This window comes from Zophobas morio, unplaced genomic scaffold, assembly GCF_036711695.1.
Source record: "Zophobas morio isolate AGI-343-1 ecotype UQ-CSIRO unplaced genomic scaffold, CSIRO_AGI_Zmor_V1 ptg000023l, whole genome shotgun sequence".
Lineage (NCBI taxonomy): Eukaryota > Metazoa > Arthropoda > Insecta > Coleoptera > Tenebrionidae > Zophobas > Zophobas morio.
In genome coordinates, this window is record NW_026972128.1 from 13,164,947 (window position 1) to 13,185,837 (window position 20,891).

General features: G+C 33.3%; 1 long non-coding RNA gene across 1 annotated transcript; it reads right to left on the reverse strand.

Annotated features, from left to right (window-relative positions):
• Nucleotides 1–1,790: 1,790 nt before the first annotated feature.
• LOC135134304 (uncharacterized) lies at nucleotides 1,791–5,777 on the reverse strand. Its single transcript, XR_010281274.1, has 2 exons — nucleotides 5,159–5,777; nucleotides 1,791–3,276 (listed from the first exon to the last, which is right to left on the reverse strand). It is a non-coding gene; the product is annotated as an uncharacterized LOC135134304 (long non-coding RNA).
• Between the last annotated feature and the right edge of the window lie 15,114 nt (nucleotides 5,778–20,891).

Genomic DNA, 20,891 nt, shown 5'->3' on the forward strand with positions numbered 1-20,891 from the left:
CCTTGTTTAATTATACAGTAGAAATCGCTTATAACGACCTCGGCTGCACGTCATATTTTGGCAAGACTTAATACATTTATACCGCATAAAACAAAAGTTTTCAGATAAAGAGAGGTCGTGATTAATGCACGTAAGCTTGTTTTATTTCTTTTCAACACAATCATCTACTGTGCGCGCTCATCACACCTTCCTTTATCTGAACAGTTTTGGATCATAATGTATTTATGTATAACGACCATGGTTACAGTGACAATCCTGTTAAAACAACAAATTTTTCATATTGATTTAATTTTTGGTCATAATGACAACGTTAGCTTCAGCTTGATCAAGCCAAAGATGCAAGCCAAAATATATTTTCAGATATAGGGTGGATTTATTTTTTACGTTATCAAAAATACTAAACATTTATTAAGTTTTGGCGGCTATCAACTTTTGAATGTCGTCAATTGTTAAGAGATTAAAATGTCTTCAAATGCGAAGTGTGAAATTACTGCAAACAGTGTTACAGTTTTTGTCAGATTTCCTAACCTTATACATTCTGAACAGTATATACATCTACAAATTTTTCGGAAGCGTATTCATGGTTTGCATTCCCAATTCTATTCTGATTATTACGTATGAATCACGTTGTATAAAGTATACGTGGTACTAAAAATAAGTAACTTTTAATGGCAGTAAATTGCTTTTGCATCCTATATCTGGTACGGTGCAAAGATAAAACTAAGCAAAAAGATCAACATATACTTAAGTATAAGCAAAAATAAGAAAGTTATCTGACATTTTCCATTAAATAATGTAGTAAGTTTGAACCCAAATCGAAAAAATCCAGCGCGTACATCACTTGTCGCTCTTTTAAAGAACGACCACTCAAAACTCACAAACAGTCTGAAGTCCCGAAGTCGAACCATCAGATAATCGAATAATGGATCGGTTCCTGTACCTCACAAATCATGGTGTGGTCGGTTTAAAAGAACGGAACCATGAGGTGGATAATTGATAAAAAAGCTCGGCGTGCCCATGGTGAGCGCAGTAATTAAGCTTTCTCATAACTGTGCGATGAATTACGCCATCACGTGACCTCAATTAACGCGCTTTTCCGAACACAAAACGTCCATTCCACATTTCCCGGCGCGCTGCCGCTGGCGTTCCCTTTCCTGAAACAAATCTCCTCATGACGAGACCCATTCATATCGGTATCTCCACAGACGTATCAAAATCTTGCATTCATGCCATTGTCACGGCTATCTGCGATCTGCGACGGTGCCTCGCCTGCTGCGACCCGGAGCACCGTAATTATGCCGATGCACAAGAGCTAATGGCCGGCGTGCATTATCGAATATTGACGACGCTTTGTTTCGCCATACATAAATCACGACCCACGGGAAACTACCCTTTAATTCATGCATGACGGTGAATTTTTTAAAAGCGCGTTAATTAAAATCCCGCATAGGTAAGGTAGGACATGGCACATGCCAAAGAGAGAGGTTCCATTATGGTTTTGCTCTAACATTGCTTTTACTACGGGCAAAATTATAAATACCATGAAAGTTCGGAGAATCGATACACGAATGAAACAGAGATAATGGGTGAAAATGTAATTAATGAAACCAAGGGTTCCGGATTTTTTTAATAGTTGTGCCAAAGTTATTCCAGTGACACTCACCATGTAAGCATATCTTTGGTTGAAAAATTAAACCTATATTTTTACAAACCACGTTTTATTTCACCATTTGTAACCTACGTGTTTATGAAATGATTATAAACAATAAATAATGTAAAAGAATAAAACCTTCTTTTAAATATTTTATTTAATTAAAGGGTGACTGCGTTACAAGTACGACGTAGGTACGTCAAGAACTCTACATAAGTGCCCTGTATCGTGCGTCATCATCTTCCGTCATGCGCGTCTCTGCGCCCTCTGCGTACTCTCGACCCTTATCGAGACGCCAAGGTTAAGTGGTATCAGAATTATTCTTACATTCGGCCATCCTGACTATGGGGCTGTCCACAGACCCGTGATTGGAAACCGAATACTAAAACAAATTTTAGAAAGTTTCGAAACTTACATATTTCTGCTCATTAGATTTTAATCGTCATCTGGGCCTTCCATCGTATAATTTCTAGGCTGCATTTAAATGCAAATACTTTCTGCGTTTAGCATCATTACAGAATTTCCTAAGAAGGTTAACGTAAATTCCCTAAAATAGTTAAGATGGATTTCCTAAAATGGTTAAAGAAAAGACCCGTTGGTCTTATTATTTCGTAAAATAGACCCGTTGGTCTCGTCTTAATTTTTAAAGTAAACCTAAGTCTACTCGTGGCGTAACTTGGAAGTAGACCTATTGAGTGGTCTCGTCTTATTTGTTAAAGTAAACCTAAGTTTACTCGTCTCGTCATCTTACTTTGTGGTAGACCTATTGAGTGGTCTTTTTTTTTATAAATCTAGCGCTAGTTTTATTGTATTTGTGTAATAGTAGATCTACGAATGTTTTTATTGTATTTTGAAATAAGCCCCGCAATAGTTTGTTTTATTTTTGTAATAATAAATGTTAAAGCTACTAAAGTTCTAATTTACTTTTTTTTTATTTATTGTTTTATTTTTATTGAATGATGGCTTATGTCTGGTTCTATTTATTTTTGAACTGGTTTGATTGAAATAGTTAAAGCGTCGCATACAATAGACCCGTTGGTCTTAGCGTTTTATAAAACAGACCCGTTGGTCCAAACGCTTCGTAAAGTAGACCCGTTGGTCTTAGCGTTTTATAAAGTAGACCCGTTGGTCCAAACGCTTCGTAAGGTAGACCCGTTGGTCTTAGCGCATCGTAACATAGACCCGTTGGCCTAAGCGCTTGGTAAGGTAGACCCGTTGGTCTTAACGCATCGTAACATAGACCCGTTGGCCTAAGCGCTTGGTAAGGTAGACCCGTTGGTCTTAGCGCATCGTAACATAGACCCGTTGGCCTAAGCGCTTGGTAAGGTAGACCCGTTGGTCTTAGCGCATCGTAACATAGACCCGTTGGCCTAAGCGCTTGGTAAGATAGACCCGTTGGTCTTAGCGCATCGTAACATAGACCCGTTGGCCTAAGCGCCTCGTAAAGTAGACCCGTTGGTCTTAAAAATTCGTGAAGCAGATCCTCTGGCCTGGTATAAGGTATCAGTTGCTGGCCTGCGATTGCTTCCGTCTGTTCGTAACGTCACTTCAGCAGTGGTAGCTAGTCCGTTGACTACTTCCATCTACTCGTCATGTCTTTGCCGAAAGAAAGCTTTCGTAGTAACCTTAAAAATATCAACGTTAGAAATAAATCACCAAAATGGGCGTACGTAAGGGACCACTACTTCGTGTTAGAAGGTACTTATGAATGTTGCCAGTGTGACAACAAAACATCGTCAATCTCGTAATGATGAACTTACTATCATATCTTAAATCATCATGCTGGTTTCTGCGAAAACGTTACCTTCTTATGTTAGAGAAACCATCACATGAACGTACTAACATGTTAGGCATTACGTAATTTAAGACAAATTGTATTTATGAAACTTCCTCCGTAGCAATATTACGTTTCTTTTGTTTGATTTCTGCGTATTAATATTACGTTGCTTTTGTTTGATTTCAAATTTAAACAATATTGGTGTTTAAACTTTACGAATTGATATTTTAAAAGGTGACAATAGTACATTTATTAATAAAAGCTTGTCTCATTTAAATGGTATTGCCTATAATGAATATTCACGTTGAAGTGGAAATATTTGAAAATTACAGAAATCGAGTGAAACCATATTATTCCTTATTTCTGAATTTCAAGACCTAGTTTTGAGAACTAACGAAAAGGCATCGTAAAACAAAAGTCGACTCATGGCTCCGTACTTTAGATAAACTGGAGTTAAAATCAGTGTCGTTTCATTTAAGCTATAATATAATATATTGAATCCAATTGAGTAAAGATCATAACGAATTCGGCTAACATAAAACGAATGACAACAATCCAAACAAAGCACAGAAATGCTAGTATAACAAACTTCTGCAATTCATCAACTAATGAATTAAATTCAAAAATAAATCAACTACAAGACCATTTTCTTCTGTCTCTATCTCTTATGATTGCAGTTTAAAATGATTACATAACTATCAAATACCTAAATAAAATGGTGATAATATGTGACACGCTGATCGACTCAAGTCTACTTGTACTGAAGCATTGCATTCGTAAATCCAGTGACACTTCATCTTATCGAGCCCGAAGAATTCCTAGCTATTTCATCACTCACCACCATGCAGTGCTAACGATAAGGCTTGGTCTGTTATCGCAGCTAAATATCTTTAATTTTAGGAGCTCTAAAGATTAAGTTATCACTTTTCCCTTAATTTTATAATATGTTTGGTTGAAAATACAGAGAAACGTGGAAGGACATTCAAGACTAACAATATTCTTACAGTAAGTACACAGTACATACTTAATGTTAGAACCTTCGATCAAGTACTCCTTCAAAATAAATTTTCTGCGCTAGGTTTTCACTCAAAAAGGCAGGTACTTTCCTGTCATTTCGTTTTGTTGATAAATTAACTTAAGAGGAATCGAAACGTCCCACTCGCAATAAGGTGATTTTCTCTGCTGTCAGGAAAACTTAAAACAACGTTATAACAACAGAAGAAAGCGTAGTGTCCTTTGTGACACCGTAAAAGCAGGTATTTCATTAAAATCATCATAAATTCGTAACATGATTTCTTACCAGAGTTGACACAAATTACTTTGAGACAAATACTTGTACGTACAGACTTCAAACGTAAAATACAAATTTTTGAGAACCACAAACTCAACAATAGCACAAGAATTATTAATTTTGGTCGTTAATTCAATTCGGAGCACCATTTACAAATAATGCCGTTTCTTTAAGATCGTGAACGTGTCTATTTACAAATAATCCATCAATAGATTAAGATCGTAAACGTATTTCTTCAAAAATAATCGTATTTTATTAAATTGTTAACGTATCTCTTCAAATCCAACTAGATGCAACGTTATTTACGTATGTACGACTATGAACAACATATCGTTTACAAATGTACCTAACACTTGTGATCCTCTCAATTACGTAAAGTTATTACTGAACGTCTAGTAAAATAGAACTACTCAAACTGTAAACAATTAAACGTACTTACATTTTAGCGTAATACTTACATCCATTACGTGGAAAATTATTACCATAAGAAGAGTTACAAAGGTTTGTTGCAATAATTACAAATACTTATGAATTGTCACCAGTCAAGCATCCGTTTACTCGTAGTCAGCTGGCAAGAAATCAACCTCCCAATAAATTGTAAGCAAGGCATCTTCTCGCGCCCCTGATGAGATTGCTTATATGGCCACATTCTCGGAATTTCGTTAACTAGTTGTTCGTTTTTCATATTAAATTCGACAATAACGTAAAACTGAACATTGTCGATACCATCGTCGTCAGATTTTCCTACAGTTTGACTGAGCTTCGTCCACAAGGGTGTTCACATTTCCGTAGTTTTTGCGTGACATTGGATGGCCGTAATTTTCACATAATAACAACACAACAACACATTTAAACGTCGTAGAAATACGCACGTCGGGTTTTGTTATCCCACTTCTGATTGTAAAAGAATAAAACCTTCTTTTAAATATTTTATTTAATTAAAGGGTGACTGCGTTACAAGTACGACGTAGGTACGTCAAGAACTCTACATAAGTGCCCTGTATCGTGCGTCATCATCTTCCGTCATGCGCGTCTCTGCGCCCTCTGCGTACTCTCGACCCTTATCGAGACGCCAAGGTTAAGTGGTATCAGAATTATTCTTACAATAAAGTTATGTTATTAGTTAGACAAATTACAATTTTGTTAACTATTTAGATAGTAATCAATACCACACCTACTACCCAGTAAACACAGTTGTGATGTTGACGTGACAGGTACGTACTCACAAAAGAACAATAAGTACATCGCATGATTATGTCTTAACAATATACCTGGAACGTAAGCTATATAACATCACAATGGAGTACTCATGCTATGTAACCAACACGTAATGTTGACTACATTTACTAGATATCTCATTATTATGTCGCAGCGATATAGCTTGCATATAAGCATTTAAACATCACACTGTGGTACTCCTGTTATGTAACTAACACCTAATGTTAACTGCATTTACTAAATATCTCATTATTGTGTCGCAGCGATATAGTTGGCAGGTAAGCCTTGTAACATCACAAAGGAGTACTACGGTTATGTAACCAAAAGTAATGTTAACTGTAGTTACTAGATATCTGATTAATATATATATATATATATACATGCTTCGGAATGTTTTATTTTTATTAGTTAATGATGTAAAGTGTTTTTCAGTTCATTTTACAAAATGGCATGTTAAATCGAAAATTAACGTTTCTGACAGGGCAACAGCAAAAAACATTTAAAAACATACATATCGAGTATTATATAGCTCTATTTTATATTTATTATTTATGTCTGTGTTGCAAGTAAATAGTATATTCATAAACAAAAGATGCTGAGTCTTAACAAAAGAAATTTCTTCCCTGTCTTAAATCTTGCACAAGCGAGATGACGCCAATAGTGAGTTGCTCTTAATTTTTTTTTTCATATTATATTTCCTGTAATTATATTTATTTATAATTTTATTTTTATACGTCCATAACGACCTGCGCTTTATAAAACAGAACAAGACACTTAATGCACATAGTTTATGATCAGAATTAAAAGATGTCCCATCTAACAGGTAATACGAATTAAGACTAGTAATGAGACATTATTTTTTAACCTCTGCCTATGCGTCACTGCTAAAAAGGAACAATTATACATATACAGAATTTTGAAATGAGCTTGAAAAATAAAATGATATATTTCATTAAGTATTTTATTAATTCTAATGCAAAATATGTTGATCGGCAACAAAAGCAACACAAAGAAAAAAATCGAAATTAAAAAACTAATCTATTTCAAGGTCAGCGATATCGTTCTTAAATAAAAATGAATTAAATAATTTCTTCACTTTGATCGTAAGGAAAATAAATAATAATTTGAATACGAAACAATAATTGATCATCGAGTTTTGTGTATTGACTTTCGCACTCAGTATATCTGTTTAACATTAAATTTTCAAAAGTTTAGATTTTTCAAATGTAATCTTGGGCTCTAAAATAAACTGGTAATGTATAATGTATAATTATAATTGAGTATTTTCGTGGTTGATCTTTAAATTATTCACAAAATTCACTTCATTTCATGTCCAATATGTAGCTAACTGAAAACTGATAATAAAGCAGCAGATATGACGAAATAGTGTAGACTTTTTTTAATGTTCGGCAATAGAGTGTATGTATAATAACTAGAGAGCGGAAAATATGCAGCAAAATTTTGGGAAATATGATCATATGACATGCATCAAATTTATGCAAATATGCAATAACTTTCTTAATATATGCAGAGATATGCAGTTGCATATGCTCCGAAAATAAAAAAAAAGCGTAATAACCGAACTAAATTTATTTACAAATTGCAAAAACACCTTACCTTTTATTACAAAAAATACATAAATCACATTGCAAAGTGTTTAATTAGATCTCACTGACAAATAAATGACATTTTTTAAGATAATATTCTTATACTAAAAAATAAATATAGGTAAACAGAACGAATTAAAAAATAGTAGTAATCGACTATTTAATTACTATTTTGGTAACAATTTATTTTTAAATATTTTTCGAAATATTCTAACAAAAATTTTTCCGGTGATTCTAAAGTATGTATTTGTAAATATAAAAACTGCGTACTGCGTCCACAGATGTAAAAATACTTATCGGATTAGAGCAGGCACAACAAAACACAGTTCCTTCTTGAAGAATAAGTTCAGGAAAAGGTTTAATTCATAAATTAATTTGAGTTATCTACATATTGACACACACCTCTATCGCTTTAAATACTTACTCGTAAATGCAAACTCACAATGAAAAATAATAGGATAACGTCACGTCGACCACCATAAAACATACCATTAATACAACGAACAAAAATATTGAAATGAACGGTATATCCAAAAGTAATTAGGACCCGAATTTACCTGGAAGGATGGCTTAACACCCAGTGGTTCCTCCAAACTACCATAAAACCCAAACCTTTCCCAGTTATTTATTTTATTCATGAAATTTCGTCTTTCTAGAAAAATGCCGATCGAATGCCATTTTTTTTTTCAAAGTAGCACAGAAATTGATAAAAATGCAAAATATGCACCCGTTACGTGAAATATGCAGCAGAAGGCAAATATATGGAAATATGCAATTTTTTTTATAGCTGTATTCATTTTTAATTAGCATGATTCGTTCACGTATTAATAGAGCTGTGCGGTCGAAATTTAAACGCTTCGAATCGACCCCTACTACGGCAGACCAGCGGCTCACAGCCGATGTTACGTATCGCGAAGAGATTTACGCGAAAAATAATGTTCACTGAAAGTCAGTTGATGATTTTAAAATCCATATCCACGAAATAATAAGAATAATAATTTTAATAATGTTCAAGTGTCGGTCTCGTTGACAATAAAACGATTGATGTGAATTATGAAAAATAATACACAATGGGAACCGAGAAGCGAGGAAGGCAAGACTGCAGCGGCCTGCACTGCTGGCCTGATGGGACGGATAGTGGGGATAAATAAATTTCAACCGCACAGCTCTACATATTAAATATCAAGACTTATATGCAAAAAATAACGGATATGCAAATTTCATAAAATCCGCTCTCTAATAATAACCAATACATCGGGTATGTTTCTGTTTTTGTCTTCGTTCGACACCAGTATTTAAGCAAGTATACGTTTCCGCCCCTAAAATCCCACATACGGCATCCTTTGCCCACGTAAATACAGTATCTGGAATGAAGACAGAAGCAGAAATAGTTTTACAACACCTTATCAAAATTTAAAAAAACCACTATGGTATTATTTGAAATTTATTGTTAAAGATTATATGGTCAATTAGATGTGGGTCGTCGTATTCTTTAAAAAGTGACCTTCGTCAGTGAGTTCGTAATGCTTAATTAATAATTATATTCAGAGCGAAAAATACAACGCCTTTATTAGAAATACACCAAAGACAAGTTTTTTTCATTGTAATAATTGCTAAGAATTGTTTTTGTAAACTTGTTCACTTGAAATGTTATTTTGTAAGTACCTGCTTGGCAAATTATAAATAGAACATCTGTAAGGTGACCAGATTTCAAAAGTCCGAAATCGGAACATTAGTTTCCATTTCCATCGTAATCTGATATATAACTGCTTTGAAAATTTTTTGTTGTAATATACTAACAGTACTGACATCTGCTGACAACCGTATTGATACAAGTTTTGTTCCCAATTTTTCACAAAATAAAATTACTATTCATGAAAATTAGTGATTTATCTGAGGATTTTTCTTTATTCTTATCAGATTTATAGAAATCGGAACATTCACGGAACGAATGTTTTAATCGAAACATTTATTGGACGAAATTTGAAATCGGAATTAGAGTATTGAAGTTGGTACAGTTCCGATCAAATCGGAACGTCTGGTCACCTTAAACATCTGGGGTAATATAGGGAAGACCCAACGACACAAACAAAGCCATAAAAATTCTTTGCCCATTGTCCCTGAAACGGGACAAGGTTTTGAAGAGTTCATTCGTCGAATTTAGATTTTATAAAGACGTTTATAAAGCGATGATGGGTAGCAAAAAAATTAGAGAGTGGTTAATTTTGCTTTTATTAAATTTATTTCATCTAATGAAAAAATAACGCTCAACTTCTGCATTTACTATCCACCAGATGTTTGGGGGGTGCCGTCGGACCTTTGTTGGTTTGGTTTGTCTAAGAGTCGGACGATCCCTTTTTTCCGTATTTATGGTTATTGCACTTCACACTCACAGTGAAGCTGTCGAATTCCATTTGGCCATTTGGTTCACAACCACCGAACCTTTCTCGTGAATCCGTAACTCACTTCATTTTTAATGCAGTTTTGTGAAAATTGTGCCATTCAGTGTGGGTTTTATTTACACTAGGTAAGTTAATATAATTCTAATGAAGTAATCATTTTAATTTTTACATGCTTCTGTTGTTTTTGATAACTGTACGTAAATAACAACAACAGTTTTTTCAGATAAGCTGGAAATACCACCATTAATCACTGAAGATACTCCCGCTGATTTTGAAGAACTTACGGTGATTGTTTTTGGAAGTGAGGCGCTTTGCCATAACATGTTGCAAAGGTGTGTTACTGCAATTTTTTATGAACTAGGTGCTAATGAACATAATTTTACTCTAGACTTGAAACAAATACAAAAAATATGTGCGAAACAAAAGAAATTCTAAAGGAAACGAGTGAACAAATCTCCAATATGAAAACGTCATCAAATGTGACAAATCAGAAAGAAAACAGTAATAGAAGATATGCCGCCAAGACCACAGGTAAACAAATTTTGAGGAATTAGAAGATTATCTCTGCCTACTACAACAAGCAGGTTTCTTTGTAAGTTAAAAAAATACAATAAATTTATATGTATTTACATATAACATAATTTTGGATATTATAGGTATATATATATATGGTAGATGCCTGTAATACTATAACACTTTTTAGGAACCTACTAAACATGACACATTTCGCTTAACACGTTACATACATAGTGGGTTGCAGAAAAGTCTTATAGTGAAGCACCCTGTATGTTATACATACGCGGTGACTTCCAATTAGATTCGGAAAAAAAAATCCTTTAATTATCACACGGATTCAAAGTAATTAAATTGCTGCTCCAGTTTCAAGAAACAAATACGGAACATCTTGTTAAATGTTTTAAATGATGCGGCAATGATTTATTCAGTTTCCATTGTGACTAAATTTTTTCTTTGTTTTTGCTGTGTGTTGCTTAGATGAAAACAAATGGCACTGAATGAGGTGTAGATCTTGATATTTTTTCCCCTGAATTAGGACTAGATAAAAGAAATTACTTAAAATTTTCTCTACTTCGTGATGTTGTGGTTTTATTTTCCGAACTTATTTCAGAGTCACTCGATATATACACATAAAAATATTTTCTTCTTTTCTTATTTCAGGAACTGCTATTGTCCCAGATAGGTGGTATTGGGAAAAATAACAATGTGGGGCGTGTATTAAAAAAAAAATTTCAGCGAATTTGCTGTAGCTTGTTTGTTCGGTAGGAAAATTCCAAAATGGCTGGGACAAAAACGATGAATATCATGAAAGGTATTTTTTTTGCAATAAATATAATTATTACAATTTTTATTTTTGAAGAAATTACAATGAAGACCCATTCCGCAATAGAAAAAGAAGTACAACAACGCTGCTCAGAGTGGCTACGACATTCTAGTCAACGCCTGAAGAAAGAAAAAACAACGACAGTTTATAGTTTCTGTGTCTTTTTTTAAGTGTAAATTATATTGTATTATTTTCGAATTAGGAAATCATATATATATATTTATTTATTTATATTAATTTTTGTATTTTATTACATATTATATTTTTTCAAACATTGAATAAAAAAAATAATTTACTGTAAGCTCTAAATTTTACTCTCCATATCCATATCCCTAAATGGTAACTAGACTTTTTGAAATGCCTATTCATATCGCATAGATCATGTTAATAAAATATACTGAGAGTCATATGTTTACGATGTTGCGATATATACGTAACGTCTATGTCCATTTAATACGTTATATTGGCATTTAAAATAAAACGTAACAGATACATCAAAATATAGAGAATCTACCGACATACTAACACAACGTTATGATGATGTACCAGCGAGCACGTCTCTAGTCTGAAACAATGTGGATGTCACCAGTATGTTACAAGCATGGGTCACTGTTGATTACATTACATAGCACAGGGAAAGCAAATGTACGCAGTTTGGGATGTAACAGCTAACAAGATCGTAGACAGAGTTAAGTGGCATTAACATCGCTACGACGTAACTGTGTTTATTGGGTAGTATGTTATTCTACAAGCGAAGATAAGTTTACTTACGTTCAGTGAACTGTTTAAAATCGGGAATAGTAATCGAGATATTAGATAAATGTAACAATAGGTACATGTACTGGGTTGGTAAAATGTCTGTTCTCCATAGAGAAGTGTTTACGTACATAATATTATAACAAAATCTGAATAATTGGTGTAACTAGAGCAAAGTGTTACTTTCATGCACTAGAATGTTTTTGACGAAACGTTAATCGAGTTAAAAAATATTTCAGAGCTTTAAAAACAAATTTTTTGTTTTCTGACGTTTCATAACTCCTTGAGTATGAAAAAGTAGGTCGCTCGAATACATTTAGATTTATTTATTTTGTAGCTTCAACATCCGGATTTTTGGAAAAAAAATCAAAATTGCACATTTTGTGATTAAATTATGAAACTGCAAACCAGAAGGCTCTGAAAACTTACAGACCTTTTAAGGCGACCGTGGACCGTAAGTATGGTAAATTAAATGTGCATTTTCATATTTATTAGAATTGCTTACATAAGGTGACTCAAAAAAAAATTAAACACGTTTTCCGAAATTTTGGGAATGCAGTATGTTGTTATTTGTATTATACCGTATCGATCTAAACTGACATATGTGCCCCTGATAAAATGTTGATGACTTCATTATAAAATTTTGTTATGAGAAACTCACTTGAAATACACGCATAGCATGTTTCTCTATCTGTAGTTTAACAGTCCAAGTTGTCTTTATTTTAAGTTATGGGGATTATTATAAAAAATTAAATTTACAAATTACAGTTTTATATTTTATCTAAGAAACTGATTTTGTTTGAATGTACATCAGAATGTTTTGAGATATTAAACTGTTTGGTCACAGTCAAGAGGGGGTACTACAGTTTGAAGCCTTTGTCTGTCTGTCTCTGAATCGTAGCTCCCAAACGGATGAATCGACTACAATCCGGTTTTTTTTTTGAGGCTGTTTAATCAAGGTGGTCTTTAGCTATGTTTGATGATAATCACTTCAGCCTTTTCAAGATCAACTCATAACACAATTGATGTTGGAACTTAAATGAACCCTTGTTCAATTTTTGTCGCGAGTTTTTGGGTTTTAACATTTATAGATGTAAAGTAGGTAGTAGGTGGGTGGAGTCAGTTTTACCTTTTTTTGTATAGGTTTTACGATTTCTGTTAGTTAAACACCCTTTTGGTATTTTCCGATTTTCAAAGTGAATCAAAAGTTTGCATTTCTTGAAATACAAGTTTCTTGGAAATTGTCTGTGTTAAACGCCCTTTTTATTATTTTCCAGTCATCAAAGTGAACCGAAAGTTTGGATTTTTTTAGAAATAAGGTACTCAAAGGACTTCTGTAACATCTTGTAGTTGTTGAACCTTTGAAATTTGGGTAAACATTTCTAACTAATATTGGAACACTCGTGGGAATTTTGACGACACTAGAAATGTGGTATAGTCAAAACTAGAACAAAAACGTATACTTGATAACATCGTCAATAGTTTTTTTATTATGAAGGTAGTAACTACTTGGTAACATAAGACTGATTTTGGTAAATGACATACCTTTGAATTTTTGTATGTCTAATTCGCCATTTGACATGCATGAATTCAGTCTTCATCCAATCAAAAAAACCAATGAAATCCAAAAGCGGAGATGGATGGGGTTACTTTTACGTTTTCGTCTAGATTCCAATGTTTCTCAATATAAAACCCCCCTTTAGTCCAATAAAATGAGCGCCCAGAAGGAAAACCGGGTGGGTGGGCGGGGCAATTTTGATTTTTTTTAAGCGTAGATTTGACCATTTGACAAAATTAAATTCAATTAATTGTCTTCCAATCAAAAAACCAATGAAATTTAAAAGCCGACGTGGGTGGGGTCAGTTTTAGCTTTTTGTCTAGATTACTAGATTCCACTTAGATATTCAATATAAAATGCACTTTTCGTCCAATAAAATGAGTGACCAAAAAGGAAACCGGGAGGGTGGGTGGGGTCACTTTGAATTTTTGTAAGTCTAGTTCCCCGTTTGACATGGTAAAATTCAGTCTTCATCCAATCAAAAAAAAAACAATGAAATCCAAAAGCGGAAGTGGATGGGGTTAGTTTTACCTTTTCGTTTAGATTCCAATGTTTATCAATATAAAACTGCCGTTTTTTTCTAATAAAATAAGTGACTCGAAGGAAAACCGGGTGGGTGGGCGTTGCCATTTTGAATTTTTTAAGCATAAATTGGACCACTTCACACCTTGGTAATCACTAAATCAGTTGGCGTCTCACCAAATTTTCTCCGAATTCCGTTGTATGTTATATATTATCATGTGTTATAGAATGCGATAAATATTGTAGCTGTGAATAATATTTAGCAGTAATTATACATCCTCTAGAAGCATTGTTTGTTAAACTATTAATATTTTTTACTGCTGTCATTTTTTTCAAGTCACAGGTTCAATAAAATTTTGTGTGTTGCGCACGTAACGGACATTAAATGGGTTGGTGAATTTAGAACTGACATACAAATGTGGGACCAAATGGAATGCTCGTGCACGACACGTGCACTGTGCACATGACATACTTACCAAATTCAAAATCACATTTAAATAGTTGCATTATGTCAATACTCAAGAACAAAATCTGTATTTCGTATTAGTTTTCTGATAAGAACCACTTTTACTTCCAGAACTAGGCAAGTACTGTAGTAGGGTCCATTTGACGAATGATGAATCTCATGAGTTCGACATTTTATGTAGAATATTCAAAGAAATCAACATGTTTAAAATAACACATTAAATCTAAGGAAAAAGTTAAACTTGGCCCCGCCCACCCACCCGTTTAGTACTTTCTTCGAAAATAAGAAATTAGTCTTAAAGTAATTAGTGTAACAAAAAATTACGGTCAGCCTTTCTTTTCCTTTTTTAACAGCCCCACTCCCATTCTACAGAAGAAAATATATTTAACCCCGCCCATCCGCCCCGCCTCTATTTCAGTTATTCATTTTATCTGATCCGTTAGAAAGTGGATGCCGTACTGAATATAAATAAAATTAGTCCTTTGAATGAGAAAAGCGTGGGTGAGGGGGGCGTGGTTAGTACTTGCTAAATAAGACTAATTTTGGCAAATGACATTCTTTAAGAAAATAGAGGGTGGGTGGGCGGGGCTAATACTTGCTAAGATAGGAATGAACAATGTTAAGACTAGTCACTAGAATGAAGAGGAGGGTGCTTATCGAAGACTCTGCAGGAAAAAGTTAAACTTGGCCCCGCCCACCCACCCGTTCTCATATTTTCTTCGAATATAAGAAATAAGTGTTAAAGTAAATGGTCGAACAAAAAATTACGGTTAGTCTTTTTTTTTCTTTTTTAACAGCCTCACTCTCATTTTATAGAAGAACACATAATTAATAATTAGGAGTATATTATTGTGTAGAAAATCTACAAATTTTACTGAGACACATTCATTTCGGGAAGTTGCTAGGTCGAGGAATCACTTAGCCTATGATTCCAAATTTTAGGTTTTGAACGAACATGGCCAGTTCAGTGTTTATTTCGGATGTAATACGGTCTTCATAAATTTAAACTATGGCTTATTATTAGTTTCAGGTTTTCTGTAAATAGCTTCATTAATTTTGCCAGGAACTCTAAAAAAGCTATTAGTTTAACAAGGTCAAAACTACATGCTTCGTAGGTAAACTAATTATATTTAATTGCTTAACCTCCTAATTGACGGTTCTTGTGAAGCTTCATAATAATGGAGCTGATGAAAGCTCATATTATATACATAATGTCAACGAAAATAAATGTGTTAGATTGGGTAATGCATTAAACTTGAAACCCGAAGGTAAGTACGTTTGCCCGGTTTGCCGTGTGGTCATTGGTCATATCCTTAAAAATGATATAAATAACACAATGGGTATATCGTTGGAAGGTATTTTTTTGTTAAGTAAGTAGAGTTACATAATATACGGTTGTAATCGAGTTACATTCCATACAGCAGAAGGAATGACGCTATCCTGATGTTACAGCCTTGAACGTTATTCGTTTTTAGGAATCGACTTAACAATTAAAATCAAATTCACATTAAATCTCGTAATCGAATTCAATATCCTGCTTGTTACTTTTTCAGCGTTAAAAGACACATCCATTTCATCCGTTTAGTATGTTAATTAAATCGAATTGTTCTTGCGTTTAGGGAAAGATATAAATTCTGCCATTCTCTTTCGTTAAATTAATGAATACGTTAGTAGTTCATTGTGATACCAAAACATCAAATGCAATCTATTCCAGATTAGGAATTCGTCCCTAAAAGAATAATTTTCATATAATGTAATTTATACCTTACTTCTGTTAAAAATATAAAATTTATTTTTCCTTTCGATTAAAATATTTGAAGGTGTTGCACTTTCCTTTCAGCGTTTTTATCAGCAGTCTACCATTTTTGTTTTATTGGGCATTTGTATCACGCATTAAACAAAATTCATTCGACGTAACTCGAGCGTGAACAAGTAAGTTCTGTAATTGGAAAAAGCCATAACATGTCGACGATAGACATTAATAACAAAGATAACGCACCACGAGCACACATTAAAGAGAAAAGTGGAATTAAACTAAAAATTAACGGTTCAAGTTGGAAGCCAATCGTGAGTGTTTTAAAATGATATGAAAAGCAATAAACGTAAATTGGTTTGATAACTTTGTAATGTTATTGCGCACCTATTTAAAAAAGTTGTAAAATAAATGGGATCGCAGAACCGCAGATATACTTAAACTGCAGAAATTAATTTGCGGATAACTTTCACGTGTTTTAGAAAAGTATAATGAACACACAAGTCATAGTTTTCGCAAAAACGAGCATGTCCAGAAAACGTCCAAAACAAGGGGTTAGATAGTAATGTAAAAAGTCAAGCTACAAAATTTGCTTTGTAAACTGGTATTAGGAACTATAAAATCAATGTTGCCAGCTTCAGAATTCAGAGTATAACATTCGTGCAGTTTAACCCTTGAATTTGCAACAACATTTTAAAAACTACAGAATTTCGTGTTATTATGTTTTATGTTTAGCACTAAAACGAACATTGTTAAATATTAAACAGTAGCCTAAAAAAAATTGTTACGTTTAAATTTGATTATCAGGTGATATTTTTCTGAAGTAATAAAGGCTTGAACACATGCACTTTCTACATGTAATTTTAAGTGGAATTTTGATCATTTCTCTTTTTAATGCAAGTTGTGTAACTAGCACAAGGATTATGCATAGTAGTACCAACAAGATGGACGTTACATTAGAAGTAATAAACAGGCAAATATAAATTACTTCTTTGGCATAATGTGCAATTAAGCAAGTTTCGGTGTAAAGTTTTACGTCCCTCATTTCCTTTTCTAGTCTTGGTAAACATTAAATTTCATATTCACATTTATAGGTATCTCATAAAGATGATCAAACAGAGCGCGATTTCATTTGCATTATACAGGGTGTTATTAAAAGGTACGTACAACAAAATTGACAGTTTTTCGCGAAATCTAAGAAATCTGAAAAACTTATTTTGTGTCATCAAAATTACAAGGAGAAAATGAACTCTTATCCAACCATTTTAGACGCTACTGAAGGATAAATAGGTAAAATTAATTTATTATAGTAAATCCCAGCAACTGTAACAATTAAACTTTTGTCATGACTAAATGTTGCTATAGAAACGAAAGATGATTTTTTTATCAGAGGCGTACAACGAATATGGACATAAATTTTAATAACTTTTATTTCTAAATGGAGAACACTTTTACCTCAACTTTTTTTTACTTTTAGCACCCATACTTCGAGATCAATTGCCGATTTTATTTTGTACGTACCTTTCAATAACACGCTGTATAGAAATTAAAACACTGAGAAAGAAAGATAAAATAATTTCATTGGTCAAGAAATATACCTGATTTTTTTTTTTTAATAACTGGAATAATTTGAACAGTGTTGCAATCATCTTGCGAAAACGTAGATATTTTATATTTGTTATTTACGAGGTGTACCTTTAGTTGATCTTACAGATTTTAATGGTGTGGCTATCAATACATTACTTTGTTTTTTACTTCATATCGAACAAAATAAAAACACATCTGAATATCATATACGCTTCCTTGTAAGTTTGATTTAGATCAATATACATATTTAACAGCTCTCAATATTTTAGAATTTTTCGATGAACGGTAACAGTTTTGTAAAATAAGATGGCTAGATGTGTTACGTTTAGTTGTTTTAAGCCTCTTCCTACACTGAAGCGGACAAAATATACCTCCCGTAAGTAGTATTTGAAGTTAAAAAAATTCTAGTTTAGTGTTCAACTTAAGACAAATATTTTGATGGATTTCTGTAGTGGTGTTACAAAAAATAATACTATGCAAACACAGTTTGACCCTTTCATCTTCAAAATCAGTAAAATTGATTAAGAAACAGTGTATAATAAAACAATAATTAGTTTTTACTTCCCGAGCGTAAGCAAAGGAAGTATTGTAATCGAGTCTGTTGGCTGACTCTCTATTTTTACGTTTTCTCAACCTTTCATGACCCCTAGAGGACGAAGAAATAGGTCTCCCCTTTCGTCTGTCTGTCCGTCTGTCCGTCTATCCGGATTTTTATTAGACAGATAATCTCCGAAAGTACTGGACTGATTGTTGCGAAATTTTGTATTTATATTAGGAATATCGTGTAAAAACGGTAAAACGCTAACCAAAATTTGTCTAATCATCCCCACCACTAATGCGATGACGTTAGTTCAAAATTGTACATAGTAAATGGGTTTTAAATTGTATAAAATAACATAGTCCTATACATGTAGTTTATGACTCCGAATTGAGTTTTTACCCGAAACGTCCAGATTTTTGGAAAAAAATCAAAATTATGAAACAACATTTTGCAATTAATTTTGAATCTGCTAAACCGAATGCTTTGAAATCTTGCAGATGTTTTAAGATTATAAAGAGCATAATGAATTTTTAGTCAATACTATTGCTTCAAAAAATTGATGACCTCAGCTCAAAAATTTGCCGAATAAATTCTATCTAAAATACTCAAAATATGATGAGTCTGTACTTGTAATTTATCATTCCATTAATACTTTTTGGATTTCCGTATACAGGGTGACTCAAAAAAATTAATGAATGCGTGAATATATTTTATTGATTTAATCAGGAACTACAAAACCGAATGCTTTGAAATCTTGGAGATGTTTTAGAGTTATCATGAGGATGGTAAATGTTTGATCAAAATGTATTTACTCATATCCCCCCTAAAAAATTGATGACGTCACCCCAAAATTTTGCTGCATAGATCCTATCTAAAATGCACAAAATATGATGAGTCTGTACTTGTGATTTATCATTCCATTCATATTTTTTGGATTTGTATATAGAGGGTGACTCAAAAAAAATATCATTATATTTCAGGAACGAGGGAAGTTCTGTCGAAACATTTTTCAACCAATTTTTTCTATAAATGTTGGAAATTGTTATTTTACCATTAATTCTTATGAAGGATCAATGGAATCTATTTACTAGCGATTTCTTTTAAAATAAATAATTACGTTTGCAGTGTCTCCTTTTATTTCACAAAATTTAATGAACGAAGAGTGTATATTTTCTGTAACCGCTTGTAAGCAAGAATATCTGGCCAAATGGCCTGATTGGCAAATTCAAGAAACGTCGCCCAAGGCTCACATTAGAGATGTAATAAACAGATTCGTTTGAACTGGCAGTGTCCACAACGAGAAATCCCTCGGAAGACTTTCAGTATCTGAAGAAGTTTTTGATGATTTGAGACAACTACTCCGGTAGAATCCGCAAATATCTTTGACAAGATTGGCTCAGCAGTCAGGAGTTCCTGTTGAAACATGAAATTGAACAATGGGTATTGACGGAAGAATTACGGAACATTTTCGAAATACAAAAGAGAGTGAACATGTGCCTTGAACAAAATAGTGAACAATTTCAAGGTTTACTGTGATGTTTCTTTTTATTGTAATAAATTTGTTTTATTTTTTAAGATATGAAGTATTTAGGCAACCAGTTATACAGATGTGTGTGGTTTTTGTCGTGCGTCCTTGGGAAATTAGTAAAGTTCAAAACTGAGAAGCGGCACGAATTCATGACCTACTTCGACCCTATAATCATTTATAGAAACCCTGTAGTAGTAGTAGCAAATTTGCGACTATTGTTGAGTTAGAAGCAACATGATTGGTGTTGCAATGTATTTATTCTTCCTGCGGCGACGGAGTTAATTTAAAAATTGAGCCCTGAACCGATCGATTTAAAACCGTTACCTGTGTAAAAGAAAAAAAAATATTTTGCCGTAGATGTTCAAAGGCTTCACCGTTTTCTTCGTGGCAATAAGGAAAGGGTTAAACAAACTTAGAGACCTCAAATTATAGCATGCAAGTTTTGATGGGTTATATTACAGATATCCAAATTTATACTGCATAATGAAAGAAGATTTTTTTGAGAAATCTGTACGATAACCTAAAAATGTACGGGATATTGGTCATGCTTCAGAATTCAGGAGTAGTACTGTCTAAACCCTTTAGAGCAATTTTTTGCTGTCTATTGTTTAACTTGAAATAAAAAGAAAGAAAATAATTATCTCGCCCCCAGAAAGAAGAAATGTACTCTAATTCTTACAAAATACTTGGAGACTAATGTTACTTTAAATGCTCAATTTTGCTAACATACTTAAATACAGCAATTTGACTTGGACTCCTACGTAACGATTTTTTGTCTGCTTGTTGTCTACGAACAATCAGTCAGGTTCTGCAAATTTTTGGCGTACTCTGCTGACACCAGTTCGCAAGTGAACACATGCGAAAAGGATTAAGTGCACCCATTAAGACGAGAACT